The sequence below is a fragment of the Marmota marmota genome, unplaced genomic scaffold (genome assembly GCF_001458135.2).
Source record: "Marmota marmota marmota unplaced genomic scaffold, marMar, whole genome shotgun sequence".
In the NCBI taxonomy this organism is placed as follows: domain Eukaryota; kingdom Metazoa; phylum Chordata; class Mammalia; order Rodentia; family Sciuridae; genus Marmota; species Marmota marmota.
In genome coordinates this window covers 19,271,117-19,289,673 of record NW_025999900.1, presented here as the reverse complement: position 1 = coordinate 19,289,673, position 18,557 = coordinate 19,271,117, and the positions used below count along the sequence as shown (strand labels likewise).

Genomic DNA, 18,557 nt, shown 5'->3' with positions numbered 1-18,557 from the left:
TGTTGCAAAATACCCACATTCTATTTATAATATCAATACTGATAGCCTCTATTAACTAAATAATTGCAGAAATTTCTGAATTTAAAAATTTGACTATTCTAGGCACAGTGATGAATACCTGTAATCCCAGCAGCTCCAGAGGCTGAGACAGGAAGATCTCAAATTCAAATCTGGCTTCAGCAACTTGGTGAGGCCTTGAGCTCCTTAGTAAAAACCTGTCTCAAAATAGTCTCAAAATAAAATATTAAAAATGGCGAAGGTGTTGATCATGGTTAACACTCTTGGGTTTTATCCCTGATATAAAAAAATGAAAAATAAATAATTTAAGAAGAAGAGGAAAAAAAGACAACACAGGAAAAAATGGTATTTATCTTCATGCAACAAAAATTCTTCAGTGTTTACTTATATTTATCAGCATTCTTATCCTGCTTGAAAGTATAGATTATTTTCTGTTTTCATTATTCATGTTTATTTTGAAATCAATTTAAAATTTACATACTGAAAATACCCGTCACTCATTAATATATAACAACTTTTGTTTGTGGGTATATAAATAAATAATCTTCAGAATTAGTATTGACTTTTTCTATTAATGTGAAACTAATAAATCAATGTGAAATAAACATACGCACTGAGAAAACAAGTAAAACTAACTTATATTCTTCACCTGAATGCTAAGTTCAATTTTATTTTTTCTATAGTTCCTATTACTGTAATCACACATTCTTAGCTTTGAATTGTAATATTTGGTTGGCTGGCAGCTAAAGTTACCACTTTAAATTTTTTAAAGAAAAGTATGAGTAGAGCTAAAAGATGCTCAGTGGAGTCTCATTGGACTCAGATAAGCAGGAGTACCAGATGATTTCTTATTCATACAACACTGTATGGATTTCTTCAGTTTCTTAAATTGAGATTCACAATTTTTGAGCGACTCTTGATATGGTATAATTTTGAAATTTTAACATTTGATCCCAGAAGCAATCATTCAATTTTGGAGTACCTTCAAAGGGTTACATAAATTTAATGATATACATATTTATACTTACTGGTATTATTTTGCTGCCATTTCAGACTGATGCATGTTGTTTACATTAAATGGCATAAGTAAATACATTAACTTGCAATGTTATCCCGCATGCTTTATCTCTTTTTTTTCTCTTAAGTTGGTAGTAAATAAGATCAGATGAATTTTTTTTTAAAAAAAGCACCTCCTATTATTTGAAATGGTTTTATCTGTTTATCTGGGAAAGTCTTTGGATGACCTATGGGTTTGGGTCTTCTTAAAATTTTTGAATGGACACATAAAAATTATATGTATGTTTAAGTACTATGTGATGTTTCAGTATATATATATATATATATATGTGTGTGTGTGTGTGTGTGTGTGTGTGTGTGTTATAATATGTAAATCAAAGTAAACATATCTATTTTATTAAATTATTTCTTTACTTTTGTGGTAAAATATTCAAAATGTTTTCTTCTAGTTTTTAAACATATATATTATTACATTGTCACAATTGTACATTGTACCACATCACACTAGAACTTATTTCACCTATCAAATAGAATTTAGTCGCCATTTATCAAAATTTGCCATGCCTCTTGCTATTTCCTTTTCTCAGCTTCTGGTAGCCAGTATTCTACTCTCCACCTCTAAGAAACAAATTGTTTTAGATTACAAATATGGGTGAGTTCTTTTAGTATTTTGTCTTTCTATTACAGTCTTATTTGACTTAACAGAATCCAAATCCATGTTGTTGTAAATGACAGGATTTTGTTCATTTTTATGAATAAATCATATTCCATGTGTCTATGTAGCAGATGTTCTACATTTATTCATCAGTTGATGGGCACTTAGGTTGTTTCCATGTCTTGGATATTGTTAATAGTGTAATAAACATGGCAGAGTGATGGATGATTAACATATTGCTTTCATTTCCTTTGGATTTACACCCAGGAGCGGAATTGGTGGATCAATTACTAATTTTTTGAGGACCCTCCATACTGTTTTCCTTAATGGGTGCACTAATTTTAGTTTTCACCAACAGTGTTTAGCTTTCTCACTTCTCCACATCCTCACTAACACTTGTTTGTCTTTTTGATAATAGCCTTTCTTACTGAAATGAGATAATAGCTCCCTGTGGCTTCAATTTACATTTCTTGTATGTTTAGTGATGTCAAGCATTTATTCATAAACGTTTTGGCCATTTGTATATCTTGTTTTGGAAATAATCGATCTAGGTCTATTGCTTTGTTTACTGGGTCATATTGCTATTATTATTATTATTACTATTATTATTATTCTGAGTTTTAGCGTTCCTTATATATTATAAATATTTACTCTTTGTCAGATGTATAGTTACAAACATTATCTCCCATTCTGCATGTTTTCTCTTCACACTGTTGATTATTTTCTTGGCTTTGTAAAAGCTTTACAGCTTGACATAACTCCACTTGTCTATACTTGATTTTGTTTCCTGTTATTTGGAGTCTTATGCCCATAATTCTTGCCCATCTCAATATCTGAAAGTGTTTCTGCTCTGCCCCCACACAATACCCCTGCTTTCTTCTAGTACTTTTATATTTTCAAGTCTTACTGTTAAGTCTTTAAACCAATTTGAGTTGATTCTTGTTCCTGGTGAGAAAGGTAGGGTTTAGTTTTATTCTTCTGTATATGGATACCCAATTTTCCCAACACTATTTATTGAAGAGACAGTCCTTTCTCTAATGCATGTTTTTAGCAATTTGTTTACAATAAGATAGTTGTAGATGGGTGAATGAGTTTATTGTATCCTCTAGTTTTGTTCCCATGGTCTATATGTCTATTTTTATGCCAATACTATGGTGTTTTTATTACTAGAGATTATATATTTTAAAGTCCATTAGAGTATGCTTATTGCTTTGTTCTGTCCCTCAAAACAGCTTTGTTTATTTAGAATTATTTTTTGATTCTACATAAATTGTAAGATTCTTTATTTTAGTTTTACAATAATTGGTATTTTGATAGGGATTGCATTGCCTCTCTTGGGGAAATATGAATATTTTAACAATATTAATTTTTCTAATTTATGAACACAGGGTATCTTTACATTTTTGGATTCTCTTAAATATTTAAATTAATTTTCATAGTGTTCATTGTAAAGAATATTTTACCTCTAGGGTTAAAGTTGTTATAGATTTTTTTTCATTTTATTTTCTGTTTGTTTTACTTTTTTTCCTGTTGCCAAAGAGATTGCTTTATTGATTTCTGTTTCAGATAAATCACTATTGATGTATTAAAGTGTCCTGATTCTTTTTTTATAATTTGTTTTTAGTTGTAGATGAACCCAATATCTCTATTTTATTTTATTTTTTAAATGTGGTACAGAGGATTGAACCTAAGGCCTCACACGTGCCAGGCAACCACTCTACCACTGAGCTACAACCCCAGCCCCAAAAGTGTCCAAGTTCTTGTATGTTGACATTAGATTATATAATATTCCTGAATTTATTTATTATTTCCAATAATAATTTGGGGAGTCTTTAGGTTTCCCATGTTAAAAATTATGCGATTCACAAACAATGATAATTTGAATTCCTTCTCTCCAATTTAGATGGCCTTTCCTTTATACACTTCTATTGCCTGATTGCCCTGTGTAGGACTTGCATTACTACACAAAACAAAAGTGTTGAATGTGGGCATCTTTGTTGCAGAACTTAGAAAAAATTTTTTCATCTTTTCCTCATTCAGAATAATGTTAGCTATGTGCTTGTTATCTATGGCCTTTCTCATGTTGATTTGTTTCTGGTATACATGATTGTTCAAAGTTTGTATCATGAAAGCATGCTAAATTTTATCAAATGCCCTTTCTGCATCTATCAAAGTGATCACATGGTTTTTGTTCTTCATTTGATTGATATGATATATCACATTTTTAAAATTTTTATATGTTGAACCATCCTTACATGCCTTGGATGAATCCCACTGGATTGTGGAGAAATTTCTTTTAAATATGTTGTTGGATTTCATTCACTAGATATTTTTGTAGGTGATTTTCCTATGTATATATGTCAGAGATATTGGCCTGTAACAATATTTTTATTGTTTCCTTGTCTGGTTTTGACATTAGGATAATACTTGCCTCATACATTGAGTTTAAAGAATTCCCTCCTCTTTATGTGTTTGAAATAATTTGAGAAGAATTGCTTCTAATTCTTCCTTAATTGTTTGGATGAATTCAGCAGTGAAGTCATCTGATTCTGGGCATTTATTTGATGAGAGAATTTTCACTACTGATTCAATAATGTTACTCATAATTTGCAATTTCAATTTTCCTAATTCTTCATTATAAAGTCTTGATGATGAGTATGAGTTCAGGTTTTTTTTCCACTTCAATGTCTTAAAATTAATTTGTATCTTGTGGTTTTAGTCGTGATGTTTTCTTTTTTATCTCTTATTTTGAGTCTTTTACATTTATTTTCTTAGTTATCTAGCTAAGGATTTTTTGTGTATTTCTTTACTTTATTAATTTTTTGTTTCACTTAGTTTTTACTTCTTTTATTTCTTCCCTTATCATTTTTTTCTTTCCTTATAAAATTTCATATTTGATTTTTCCTTATTTTTATTGTACCTTGCAGCGTATAATTATAGGTTCTTTGAGAGCTTTTTGATTTTTTAATATAGATATTTATTGTTTTAAAATTTTATTTAGTACTGATTTTCTGTATCACATAGGTTTTAATTTCATTCCATCATCATTTGTTGAAAGAAATATTTTTATTTCCTTTTTAATTTTTTTATTAATCCATTGTTTATTCAAAAGCAAGTTGTTTAATTTCCAGGTATCTGTAGTTTCCAAAATTTTTGGTTACCGATTTCTAGTTTTATTGTTTTGTGTTTTAAAATAACTTAATATGATTTCAATTCTTCCAAATTTGTTGAAATGTGTTTGAACTCTACCATATATTAGTCAGAGTTCTCTAGAGGAACAGCATCAACAGGAGCTATGATTATAAAAGGGAATTTATTAGAATTTATTGGCTTACACAAACAGAAAATGGATAGTTCAAAATGGTCATCTGCAGGCTTGAGAGCTGGAGTAAACAGTAGTTGGGCAGTCCTAAAATATGACATCTCAGAAAAAGAGGGATCTATGATGCCTACCCAGTCCTAGATCAAAGGTGTCTGGAAACTTACTGGAGAATCATTGGCAGAGTCCATTTTAGAAGAGTGAAGGAATGAGGGTCTGGTATGATAGGGTGATCCCAATAGCAATCAAGATGCCATTCAAGAAGAATTGAGCTTGCCTCTTGCTGCTGCTTCCTTGTTCTTCCAACTTTTATTCCATCCAAGCTACCATCCTATTGGATGGTGTTGCCCATGCTTGAGGGTCTCTACTTCAATTTGCTATCCCACATGACAGTCATTCTTAGACACACCCTCATAGACACACCCAGAATCCTCTTAATCTTTGCCATTTCTTAACTCAGTCAAGTTGACAAGTCCAACCCTTGTCAACTTTGTCAGGAATAGTGAATGAATTATGGGCCTTGAACTCCCCAAAACAGAGGCAATACCTGTCTTGGGAGTTTCTCAGTGCAAAAGTGCCAATTGAAGATTGTGATACCCAGTTCAACAGGGTATTCTGTCTCAAACTCAGAATTTATCAGATCATGACATTCATGACCTAAGGTTCAAATACCAGCTACCAAGGGGTAGAAAATTATGGGTGCAAGTTAATAATTACAATTGGACTGATCATACATTTGACCTCAGTTCTGTTTGTGTTAAAGTAAGTTTCTCGCAATAAATACCTTTGCTGTTAAGACCTAAAAATAAATGTGCAAAGCTTGCTCTTGATCAGTCTCCCTCCATCAAAGTTTGGCTGATCCATCAGACCCTGGCTTTTTCTCTACTTTTGTGTCCATTTGTCTTTTCTCAATCCTGTCACAACCCAGCTTGGTAACCTGAATAAATAGCCGTGCAGGACATGGCACAACTTGATATCCAACATGACTCTTTACATTATATTTAATCTTCAAATAAACACAGTAAATAGGTCATAATACATAAATATCCTTCATACCACTGAAAATACACTAGATTTTTTCCCCAGAATAAAAGTGAAAACAAAAACATCACTTTAAGTACCAATGTTAAGTCAATCAATATTATGATGAATAAGAGGAGAGTAACAAACACATCACTTAATGCATGTGTAAGTATGCACAAACATATCTTTAGCAGAATAAGAAAGAAATATTAATGGCAATTTACAATCCTCATTTCTGTAACTGGTCACAGGTCCAAAGTTGGTATTTATGACTACCTTCTTCTACTACCCATTCTGTATTCCCTGTACCTCCAGCAAGCACTTCAGCAGGTCTTGGCTCTTTACCTAGAGATGTGACTGACACCACTAGGTAAAGGGCCAAGACCTGCTGAAGTGAAATCAGCATCCATTGTATGAGTCTGAGACATTTGCTATCTTGCCTGGATTGAGTGTTGTGACCTTAATTACAGGACAAGGTAATACCAAGAGACACCCTAAGGGATTTCTGCCTTCCAGGAGTATGCTTCCTTACCTCCATTGGGGAGTAATATTCCTATCTTCTCTTGGTAATCTGGATCAATCACCCCTACCAGCACCATAACTTCATTCTTAGCCTGTTGACTCAAAAGCATGAGGAACCCAAAGTGGTTGGGGGAAAACTTAAATTCCAATTTAATGAAATCATTGTTGTCTCTGGATAGAAGCATTCCTCCTTCTAGAACTAAGACTTTTAGGCCATCAGAGCGTAAGTTTGCAGGGACAGGAAGCAAAATTTTTTTCTTGTGGATTACTAGAGGTAATGGTGAGTGGTAAGATTTCTGTTTTCACTCCTTGATTCCTGGATCCATAAATTCTAGCAATAGGAGAGATAATCCCATACAATGGATGCTGATTTAGAGTATATACAGCCTTATGGAGAACCTTGCTCTAGTCCTGCAAGGTATTACCATATAGCTGGTGCTGTAACTGCACATTCAAAAGTCCTTTTTATCATTCTATCAAACCAGCTGCTGTGGGATGGTGTGGAGCACGGTATGACCAGTGAATCCCATGAACATGAGTCTATTGCCTCAATTATTTGGCTGTGAAGTGAATTCATTGGTCTGGAGCAATGTTGTGTGGAATAAGGTATTCTGTAAGTTCATGCAGGGTAATTTTGGACAAAGCCCTACATGCAGGGAAGTCAATAAGTGTCTATTCTAGTAAGGACAAACCACTGCCCCTTCCATGATGGAAGTGGTCCAATATAATCAACCTGCCACCAGGTTACTAGCTGATGCCCCCTGTGAATGATGCCATATTCAGGCATGAGTTTTGGTGTCTTCTGCTAGCAAATTTGATACTTAGCAGTGGCTGTAGCCAGATCAGCTTTAGAGAGTGGAAGTCCATGTTTCTGAGCAGATGCATAACTGCCATTCTTGCCACCATGAACACATTGTTCATGCGCCCATTGGGCAATGACAGAAGTGGCTGGAGAAAGACGTTGATTGCTATCCACAGATCAGGTCATCCTATCTAATTGTTTATTAAAGTCCTCCTCTGCTGAGGTCACATTTTGGTGAGCATTTACCTGGGACACAAATGTCATCATATCCTTTACAAATTCAGAGAGGTCTATTCACATACTTCTTCCTCAAATATCTTTGTCACCAAATTTTCAATTATGTTCTTTCCAGGTTCCTGACCACACAGGCAAACCCATTGCCTATAGCTGCACATATACAGTATACAGTCACACATATGGCCATTTTTCCTTTCAGGCATAATGCACAACCAAATGCATTGCCTGACACTATGCCCATTGTAAACATTTCCCTTCATTTTCTTCACCACTCTTTTTCAGGGTTGTTCAAGGAAGGGGCAATAATGCTGAAGCTGTCCACTTCTGGGTGGTATGTGCATATCATGCAGAAGTGTCTGTAAACCAGGTACTAGCTAGTCTTCTCTTTCTCTGTTAATTGATCATCAAGTACATCCCCATGAAGACATAGATTAATGCTGAGGGACAGAAGGTACTGCAGCAGCAGTAGAAACTATGCACATTTGGGTGACTTCTTCATGCAACCTACTTGTGACTTTGGGTCCTGCCCAATCATATATGTATCACTTATACTTGATAATAGAGTGCTGTTGTGCATGTCAACTTTATGGCTTGGTGCGTAAGAAAACACCCAGTTCTTGATGGCAGCTCAGTTACTTAGTAACTGGGTGACCCAAGGTCAAGTGTTCAGTTTCCACTAAGGCCCAGTAGCAGGGCAAGATCAGTTTCTTGAAGGGAGAGTAGTTGTCTGAAGATGATGGCAGAACCTCATTCCAAAATCCCAATGCCCTCCTCTCTGATTCACCTATGGGAGTCAAAGGCTCCAGAAAGCATCTCTATCTGCCACTAACACTTTAAGTACCATTGTGTCTGCCAGATCATGGTGCAAGGAACCATATGACCAGAGCAGACTGTCCAGCAGCCTGGATCTGTTGCAGAACTTTCTCCTGATCTGGGCCCCATTCAAAACAAGAAGCTTTTCTAGTCACTTGGTAAATGGGCCTAAGTAATATATGCAAGTGAGGAATGTGCTGCCTCCAACTCCAAATAGGCCTTCCAGGCATTGTGCTTCTTTCTTATTTGTAAGAAGGACCAGATGGAACAACTTATTCTTTATCTTAGAAGGAATAGCTCAGTATGCTCCACACCACTGGACTCCTAGAAACTTTACTGAAGTTGAAGGCCATTGAATTTTAGTGGGATTTTTTTCTCATCATCTGATATGCAGGTGTTCCACTGGCAAGTCCAGAGTGGTTGCTACCTCTTGCTCAGTTGGTTCAATCAACAAAATGCCATTAATGTAATGGACCAGTGTGATACCTTGTGGAAGAGAAAGGCAATAAAGATCTCTGTGAACTAAGCTCTGACACAGTGTTGGAGAGATGACATACCTCTGAGGAAGGACAGTGAAAATATATTGCTGGCCTTTCCAACTTAAAGAAAATTGCTTCTGGTGGTCCTTATTCACAGGAATGGAGGAAAAAGGCATTTGCCTGATCAATAGCTGCATACCAGTTAACAAGAGATGTGTTAATCCGTTTAAACAAAGAAACCACATCTGGTACAGCAGCTGCAATTGGAGTATCCACCTGTTTAAGCTTACGATAATTAACCATTATTTTCCATGTCCCATCTGTCTTCTACACAGGCCAAATGGGAGAGTTAAACGAGGGTGTTGTGGGAATCACCACCCCTGCTTCCTTCAAGTCGTTGATGGTGGCACTAATCTCTGAAATTCCTCCAGGGAAGCAGTATTGTTTTTGATTCACTATTTTCCTAGGTATAGGCAACACCAGAGGCTTCCATTTAGCCTTTCCCACCATAATAGTTCTCACTCCACAGGTTAGAGAACAAATGTGGGAGTTTTGCCAAAGGCTAAATATATCTATCCTAATTATACTTTCCAGGGCTGGGGAAATAACCACAGGATGAGTTCAGGGGCCCACTAGACTCACTGTGAGTTAGACTTTTTTTTATTAATTAATCACTTGACCTCCATAAGCTCCTACTTTTACTGGAGGGTCACATTGATGTTTTGGATCTCCTAGAATCAGTGTCGATTCAGAGCCTGTGTCTAGTAGTCCCAGAAAGATCTGATCATTGCCTTTCCCATTGCACAGTTCCCTTGGTAAAAGGCCTTAGGTCTCTTTGGAGATGAATGGAACTAAGTTTAAAAGTAAAAATGTTTTGTACTTTACCAGGGTTCTTCCTCAAGGAAACCTGGCCTCCCCTTCATTCACGGTGTTCCAGATCTGTAAATTGAAGCAAATCTGGGAAGTAGTTGAAGGGCCATGATTTTCTGCTGTTATGATCTAGGGCAGACTTTTGTACATTTGTTCTGGAATTTTTCTGCCTATCTAAGTCAAATAAGAATTTTGTGGGATTCCCATCTATTTAGCTTCTAGCAACACCACTATTAAGTATCCAATACCAGAGATGTACATGAGTCAGAACATTTTGTCCATTTCTTCCCCTTTGCTGTCCATTATAGTAACTATGACAACCCTGTCTTTGGTAACTGAGGGCTGCCACTTGGCCCTTTCTTCCCTCAGGGATCCAATTATTTCCATTTAATTTAAGTTTCCCAAGTGATTGACTGCAACTCCCACAATAAGGTCTGGCATACAGAGAAGAGCAATGACAGAGCACTTAAAAATGCCCGTGCTTCTCTCACAAATTTGTTTCTTATAGTTTTGGGAAAGGGCACATCTTCTAGACCCTCCCACTCTGGAGGAAGAGGTCATATATGACTGATCCACTCCAGCATTCCAATGTCTCTGAGCCTCTGAAATCATCCATACAGTAAGCTAAGGGATGTCAGGCATTTCCAGCTCATTCACAGTGGGCCATCTTTGATACATACTTCAGCCAACCATCCAAAGTATTAGAACTTTTCTTAACACTGCAAGCTATTACATTAAATCTAGAACTTTGATTAATGGACCAATATCAATAAAGTCAGCCTGATCTAATGTTATGATCCTTCCACCATTATCCCACACTTTTAAAATCTATTCCCACATATATTCCCCAGACTTCTGCTTTTATGAATTAGAAAACTCAAGAAGTTCTTTCTAAGTGTAGCATATCTCCTTATGGATTACACACTGTACCTCACTTCTAGTTGCCTGCCTAGACTTAGATTTAGTTATAGGCCTACAGGACAAAGTAGGTGATAAGGGTGGGTCCTGAGGGTATATCCACATTTTCATGCTGAGCAACTGAATCATGAAAGGTCTTTCTGTTTCCATGTAAAGCAGGAGTAGTTAGGTGAAGAAGCCAATGCTACAGAGGGTGGTGGTAAGGATGCTTCAGCCATGGCTAAGAGTGGGGATGCAATAACTTCTGGCTAAATAAAATTTATCAGCATGTGGGAGTTCAATGTCTCCAGTCCCTTCATAGTCCTCCAATATGTCACCATCTCAATTTACAGGATCCCATTATTTTCCAAGCAGTACTCTTCCTTTAACCACAGGTATGTATTGAGGATAAGACTTGAACTTGCAGCTTAACTCAGCCAAGTCCAGGATGAGGGTTTTTCCAGCCCTATGACTACTAGAGAGAAGATTCTTCTTCAGAGCACACCGAGCAACTTTTAGTTATGTGTATTTGCCACTGAAAAATATTATTTATGAGCTCATCCTTTTCCTTTGTTACTTTGTTCAGTGAAGACAAAAGCAACCAACCAAATCATCATATTTCTTAGTTTTCCAGAATTGTTTAAAGGTATCATGTATAGAATCACTAAACTCTTTTGCTTTTTACAAGTGGCAAATTGGGAGCCTAAAATACATGTGCTTTACAATTTTTTTTTAAATAGTACACCATGGATTATCAGTGCTTTCCATAGTATCAGTAGGAGAGACTTCAGCAACTTTAGGCCTAACTAAAGTAGAGAACCAACTCCAGTAACCACAAAACCAACTGAAAAAATTCATCTTTAAAACTTTGTTTCTCTAGAACAACTCCTGGTACCAATTTCTGTTAGTGTTCTCTAAAGGAACTGAATTAATAGGAAGTATAATTATAAAAGGGGATTTATTAGATTGGCTTACACAACCAAAAGCTATGTAGTCCACAATGGCCATCTGCAGGCTGGAGATTTGGAGTAACCAGTAGTTGGACAGTCCAAGATATGGTACCTCAGAACAAGAGGGATAAATGATGCTAGTGTAAGACTGAAGATTTTTGGAAACTTCCTGGAGAATCACTGAAGAATGAGAGAGTCTCATAGCCTCAGGTGATTGCACCAACAATCACAAATCCATTCAAGAAAAATTGAGCTTACATCTGCTGCTGTTTCCTTGGTCTTCCAACTTTTGTTCCATCTAAGTCACCATCTAGTTGGATAGTGTTGCCCCTACTTAGGGAAGGTCTCCATTTTAATTTGCTGCCCTATGTGCCAATTATTTTTAGACAACCTTCATTTACACACCCAGAATCCTCTTAATCTGTGGTATCTCTTAATCCAGTCAAGTTGACAATTCAAGTTAACCTTTACACATATAATCTGTTTTTCTTTTCTGCATTTCAACAATCTGTGTCATAATTTCCAAAACAAACTGTTAAAAATATAATGATAGTTTAAAATATAAAAAATATATTTTCATAATCTGTCACTGATACTATAAAATTGTTGATGAAATATTTATCATTAAATAACTCACTTTTAATAAAAATGTACTAAACATTTTTCTTTTCTCAATTTTTATGTAATCATCTTATTATCTAGTTGAATAAAATAATGTATAGTCATAAACCTTACCATGGAATTTCAGTCAGTGATAGTCTGAATACACAGTGTTACTATAGGATTACAATAAAGCTGAAAAATTCCTACTGCTTAGCATTTTTACTCTACCTTTTTTTGTTTCTACATACTTAAATACACAAATACCATTGTGTAATGATTGTCCATAGCATTAAATATGGTAGCATGTTGTACCAGTATGCAGCTTAGGAACAATAGGCTATACCATATAGGATAGGTATGTAGTAGGCTATACCATCTAGGTTTGTGTAAACATTCTCTATGATGACACAATGACTAATTGAGTAATAAACTATTTCTCAAAATATACCCCTTTCCTTAAGTGAGACATGACTGTATCATAAAACCCTGATTCAATAATATTTTCTAACAGAAACTTGCCCTAAAATAACTCCACATTATTTTAGAATCTATTGCATGTGATAAATATTTAAAATTACACTGGAATCCTCTGCCACACAGCATGACCTGATGCTTTCTTAGTAGAATTTATGTTCTGAAACAGACTACCTTGATATAAGTGTTGCTGTACCATTTCTTATAACTGTAGAAATATTTTACCAGTCTTCTTCTGCAACCTTCTTAAAATGGTGATAATTATATTGGTACATCACCTCTGATGCTGTTCTGGATATTAAATTAAATATTTAATCTAAGTGCTTAGCAATTCATCTGTCACTTAGAAAATATATAGCTACTTCTTTATGAGTTTTCTGTGCAGGAGCATATTTTATGTTCAGGTAATGAAAAATGATTTTAATGTTGGACTTATCACAAGTAATTGTTAGCCAAAGTAAATAGTAATTTTCTGCAACTAAATCAGAAGTCTCAAAAGCAAATAAAAATGGCATTTTGATGTTTCTTAATTTTTTAAAGCTTTCCTGTATTAGCTTGAGAGAGGAAAAAAATCACTTTTATCTCATTGTTTCTGTGACAAGAATGTTGACTTTTAGAATAAAGAAAATAATTTGAGACTGATTTCAGATATCCTAGTAATTAATTTTACTAATGTAAAATGCTTATTTGATAATAAGCACATTTTTATTTCCTGTTTGTAAATTTTATAGTGAAGTTCTTCAAGAAGTCTACATCAGCCATCTTGACATTATAAAAGACTTTTAAGTGTGGAAAACAAAGCATATTTGACTTTTCCCCCTTACATTTATTCATTTACTTATCCATAGTAGGAAAATAAAATGCATAATCCCCATCTTTAGTGAATGCCAATGATTGGGTTACTAGACCTTATCATGGCTTTGACTTTCACATTTTTTCTAGTAGTTATGTTTTTCTCTCAGAGTCAGAGTAAGCCAAGGGATAAAATTTTTTCAATTACATGTTTTTCAGTATGCTTGATAACCTTTAACCTCAGTTAGATTGTTGATGCTAAAACAAGAAATTAGAAAAAATAAATCCAGGATATAGATTAACTTTCTAAGTGTCCCTACTGACAAATAAAAAATAAATCTCATATAATTTACTTAAAATAATCTCAAATATTTTTAAATTAAAAATGTACATTTATATGAACTTACATAAATTAGTCTAAGATAAAAATATGAGAATAATAGTAGTAACATTCAAGTATTTTTGATTTTTTATTGACTTATTCTATGAATTTTTATTATGTATAGGCTACTCTGCTGTTACAAAATAGAAAATTTTGCGATAGTATAATGTTTAAAAATAGCAATAATTTAGATAATTAAAGGAAAAACTAGTAATGGGTTTCTTTGCCCTGAATTCTCTGTTCTTTCTCAAGGAAACATTGAAAGAGGTTTAGATGAATCAATCACTCTATGCCAGATAAGTAGGATACAAATTGCTGTGTATGGCCTCATTATAATAAGATTGAAAAATGTTATAATAATATAAATGATTAATCATTGTTTCATTTTAGATAGGTAAATTAAAAGTAGGGTAAAATTAAACAACTGAAACTGGTTGGCAAATAAATATGTGATATTGGAGTGTGCTTTGTAAAATTTAATAAGCCTAAAATACAATTTTATTGAAATTTAAATTTATAACATATCTTTTTAAAAATTCTTAACTAATCTATCAAAGGTACTCAAGCATGTTAAAATGTTAATATATATTGTGTATATTTCATTAATAAGTATGCATATACTTAGGATGAAAATATAGAAATTCAGTGTGTTATCTCCATTATTTGACCCACCATTCCACCAGGTTCAGCTCAAATATATGTACTGCAAATGCTTTATAATTTGTATTTGGAGATGTATGCTATTGTTATGTTTGAATTACAAATGATGTTTTTATGTCAGATTCTATCATTGTATAATATAGCAAATATGAATAAAGATTATCAATCTTTTTGTCTAATTGCTATTATTTTTCTGAAGATTATTATTAATAATATTTTTAATAGTGCAAGAATATTATTTCCCAAAAAATTATGCTCATTAATGTGACTCTTCAGTACTAACAAAAATAAACATTTTTCCTTAAGATATTTTAATTTGGGGCTGGGGTTGGGTGGCTCAGCAGTAGAGCACTTGCCTAGCATGTTCAAGGCCCTGGGTTTAATCTGCAGCACCACATAAAAATAAACAAAATAAAACTATGTGTCCAACTAAAAAATAAATATATTTTAAAAAGATTAATTTTAATTGTGACACATTTTAAACATAGAGAAAATAGAAAAACATACGTATTATTTTCTGCTATCATTATAATTAAATATATATTAAATTACCTTCAGATGATGATCTTATTTGTTCTTTATGAAATATGGAATTTATCTGTAGCACTCTAAAAGATGAGAATAAAGAGACCAGGAAGTATAGGAGTTGTGGAGAACATGTTGAGGCAGGAAATAAATAATTTATCAATTTTTCATTTTATTTATCTTTTTAGAGATAAAGTCTTACATAAACAGATAAATACAGGTAAAAGTAGAAATGCTATTTATTTTCTATTTTTCAATTCCTACAAATAACAAATTATTAAAAGTGACATAATTTTCATATTTACATACTGCAGGTCTTTGCTCTTTGAAGTGCAAATGGAATCAAGAAACTATACTACTTGCAATTTTATGTCAATGTAGAAGAAGAGAAACTTTCCAGTATTATTCTATTTATTGCCATTTGGGTTTTAAGGTAAAATAAAACTAGATTAAAACATTTGAATTCAGGTTATGGATACAATTTGTCCTCATGAATGCTGAGGATTTTAACAGGCAAAAAGCTGGTATAATAGAGGAAAAAACAGAAACTAAAATGTCATCAAAGGGCCATTGAATTTACCAACCCCTCCACACACTCCTTTTCTTATCACTTGATTTTAGCTCAGTGCAACAGAAGAGGCCACTAGGGAACAAACAAAGAAAACTCCAAGAGAAACCCTCTAGATCCTGCTCAAGAAATGTTAAGAGGAAGTCCTAATAGTCAGAGATGGTGCATATGTTTCTTTTTCTTTTGCTCCAATCCTTAAGCATTTTTTTATGGTTGTAATAGTAGCTGGTAGCATCAAGGGCCTTCAAGGAGTCAAAAATCAAAGGAAGAAGATATCTACTCTTTCTTTGATAGAATTCTGTTAACAAAATTCCATTAATTAACTCATGTATTTATCTGTCTTTGTTTTTCTTGGCTCTGGATGCAGGAGCAGTTGAGAAAGTGCACAGCAAGGCAGCCTATATAAATTCTTGGTTTTCTGTATAGACCTCCAAAAGATGAGACCAATGAAAGTAGAAAATACAAAGGTTCATGGAAAGGAAGGTGTTGAAGCAGGAAAATGAACAGTTTAGGAATTTCTGATCTCATCCTCAAATTTTGCATATGTGAATTTGATCCCTCTCAACACATTCACATTTTGAAAACTGAAATATAGACTACCACCTAGTGCACATATGAAATCAGATATATGTAGAGAAGCAAAAGTTTGAGATAAGAATTAACTTTGAAACTGCAACTCACAGAAGATTATCAACCATCTCCACACAATTCAATCAGAAACTATATCTCATTATATAGTCTGTGGTGCAATTCAAAATTTCAAATTGTCTGTGGTGCAATTCAAAATTTCTTGAAATATGAAGAACAGGTAGAATCTTTACTCATGTGGAAAGAAGAAAATTACAAAATACTAATGATGAGATTACCCATGTATTGAAATTACTTGACAAACACTAAAAAGCTAATATCATCCCAAACTTAAGAAAATGATTTAAAACTTAACTTGAAACCAATGGAAAATTAGTTTTATCAAAAAAAATTACTGTAAAAAATAAAATGGGGTTCTCTACAGGGACTCATTAATAGAATGGAGATAACAAGGAAACTTTTTCTGTGAGCTGCAGTTTCAAAGTGAGATTAAAGATAGATAAAGACAAATTATACAATCTGATCACAAAATAAGCAAAAACAAATTCTAAATAACCATAGCCTTAGTGTTCTGTCATGAAACAATAAAATGTGTATTGTCTGTGTCTTTGAGAGCTTAAAAGGAGAGCAAAAGTAACATTTTGAGAAAATATTTGAAAACCTTGACAAAAATATTTTAAATTTGCTATAAGATACAAACCTATTATTTAACAACAAACCATGAATTCCAAAAGATAAATTTAAAGAATTTCATGACCAAAACCTTAATAATAAAAACGTCGTAAATGTAGACACTGAAACAAAAATATCAATAAAAATGCATTGCCCATAGGGAGTAATAAATTGAATGCTCATTTCTTACCATAAGTCATAGTAATCAGTAGAAGCACTGATTTTATATTCAATGCAAATATATGTTTGGGATAAAGTTTATGTAAGAACATTATAAGGAATGGGGATGTAGCTAAGATTTACATGTCCTGGGCTCTGGGTTTGATTCCCCAACATTGTAAACTAAACTAAACCAAACCATAATATCAACAGCAAAATGAAAACATGTCATTAGAGCAGAAATGCTTTAAAAATTACTAAAGTAATTTCTCCAGATGAGGACATCACAGGTTGGATTATATTTGTCTTCTGTCCCCATAAAAATAAAAATATATTGAAGTTTCCTAGACATTTACAGTTAAGATGAAATTAAAATGAGGCTATTAACATAGCCTCAAATCCACTATGTCTCATTCTTTATAAAAAGGGGAGATTTAGGCATAGCCATAAGTGTATGAGAGTTTTCCTAGCAGCCAGGCATTCTGTACCTTTGCAAGGAAACTTCCCTAGCCACCAAGCATGCCATAGTCATGAAGCTTTCAGAGACCTTAGTCCCAAACACAGAACCCTTACAATTATGTAAGTATATAGAACACATAATATATACTAAAGTTAATTCCCTTCTTAAGAGTCAATGAAACAAATACAATTAAAATATAAACCATTTAAGATAACTCCAGAAATTAAATGCCTAGGTATAAATATGACAAAATATTAATGGGATCTAAATGAAAATAAATAGAAAATTTTTATTGAAAAAATCAAAGATCTAAATAAATGGATAGAAATCCTATGTATTTGGATTGGAGAACTCAATATTATTAAAATACAAAAATTTTCCTTATGTTTATTTATAGTTTCAGTGGAATTCAGCCAAAGGGGCATGAAGCTAAGTTATAGTTATCAAAAAATATAGTGAGTTTTTTATGGAAAGACAAAATATATAAAATAGCTAATCTAATAATAAAACTGTAGGAATCACATGCTTTAATTTCAAGGCATAATATAAAGCCACGTTAACCACCATGGTATTGGAATAAGTGGAATAGAGTGAAGTTCAGAGATAGGCCCCATACGTATTTACCAGATTATTTTTACCAAGGAGCAGAGATGATTCAACAGAGAAAACATAATTTTTCAACATCCATCACATATCTATATACCAAGCAATTAATAAAGAGACAGATTTTCTACTTTTAATAAGAATTAAATAAAAATAGATCATAGGTCATAAGATTAAAATTAAAAATCTTACAGAAGAAAAACAGAATAAAATTATGTGACCGTGGTTTTGGTGGAAACATTTTATATAAACATTATAAGCATACTCCCTGGAAAAGCTTCTGCAATGGGAAAAGTCCTTTGACAAACTACAGACATGGGTAAAATATTTGCAGAACTCATTAAATATAGAACCCATATCCAAAAGAGACCAAAAATAAAAACCTTTAAATTCAACTGTAAACATCCTCTCAAATAAATGAATGCTGAAATGATCTGATTATAAACCTTAACAGAGTATATGAAGTTGG

At 33.4% G+C, this 18,557-nt stretch overlaps 1 pseudogene; it reads right to left on the bottom strand.

Annotated features, from left to right (window-relative positions):
- Positions 1–6,526: 6,526 nt before the first annotated feature.
- Positions 6,527–18,169, bottom strand: LOC107143684 (annotated as a pseudogene).
- Between the last annotated feature and the right edge of the window lie 388 nt (positions 18,170–18,557).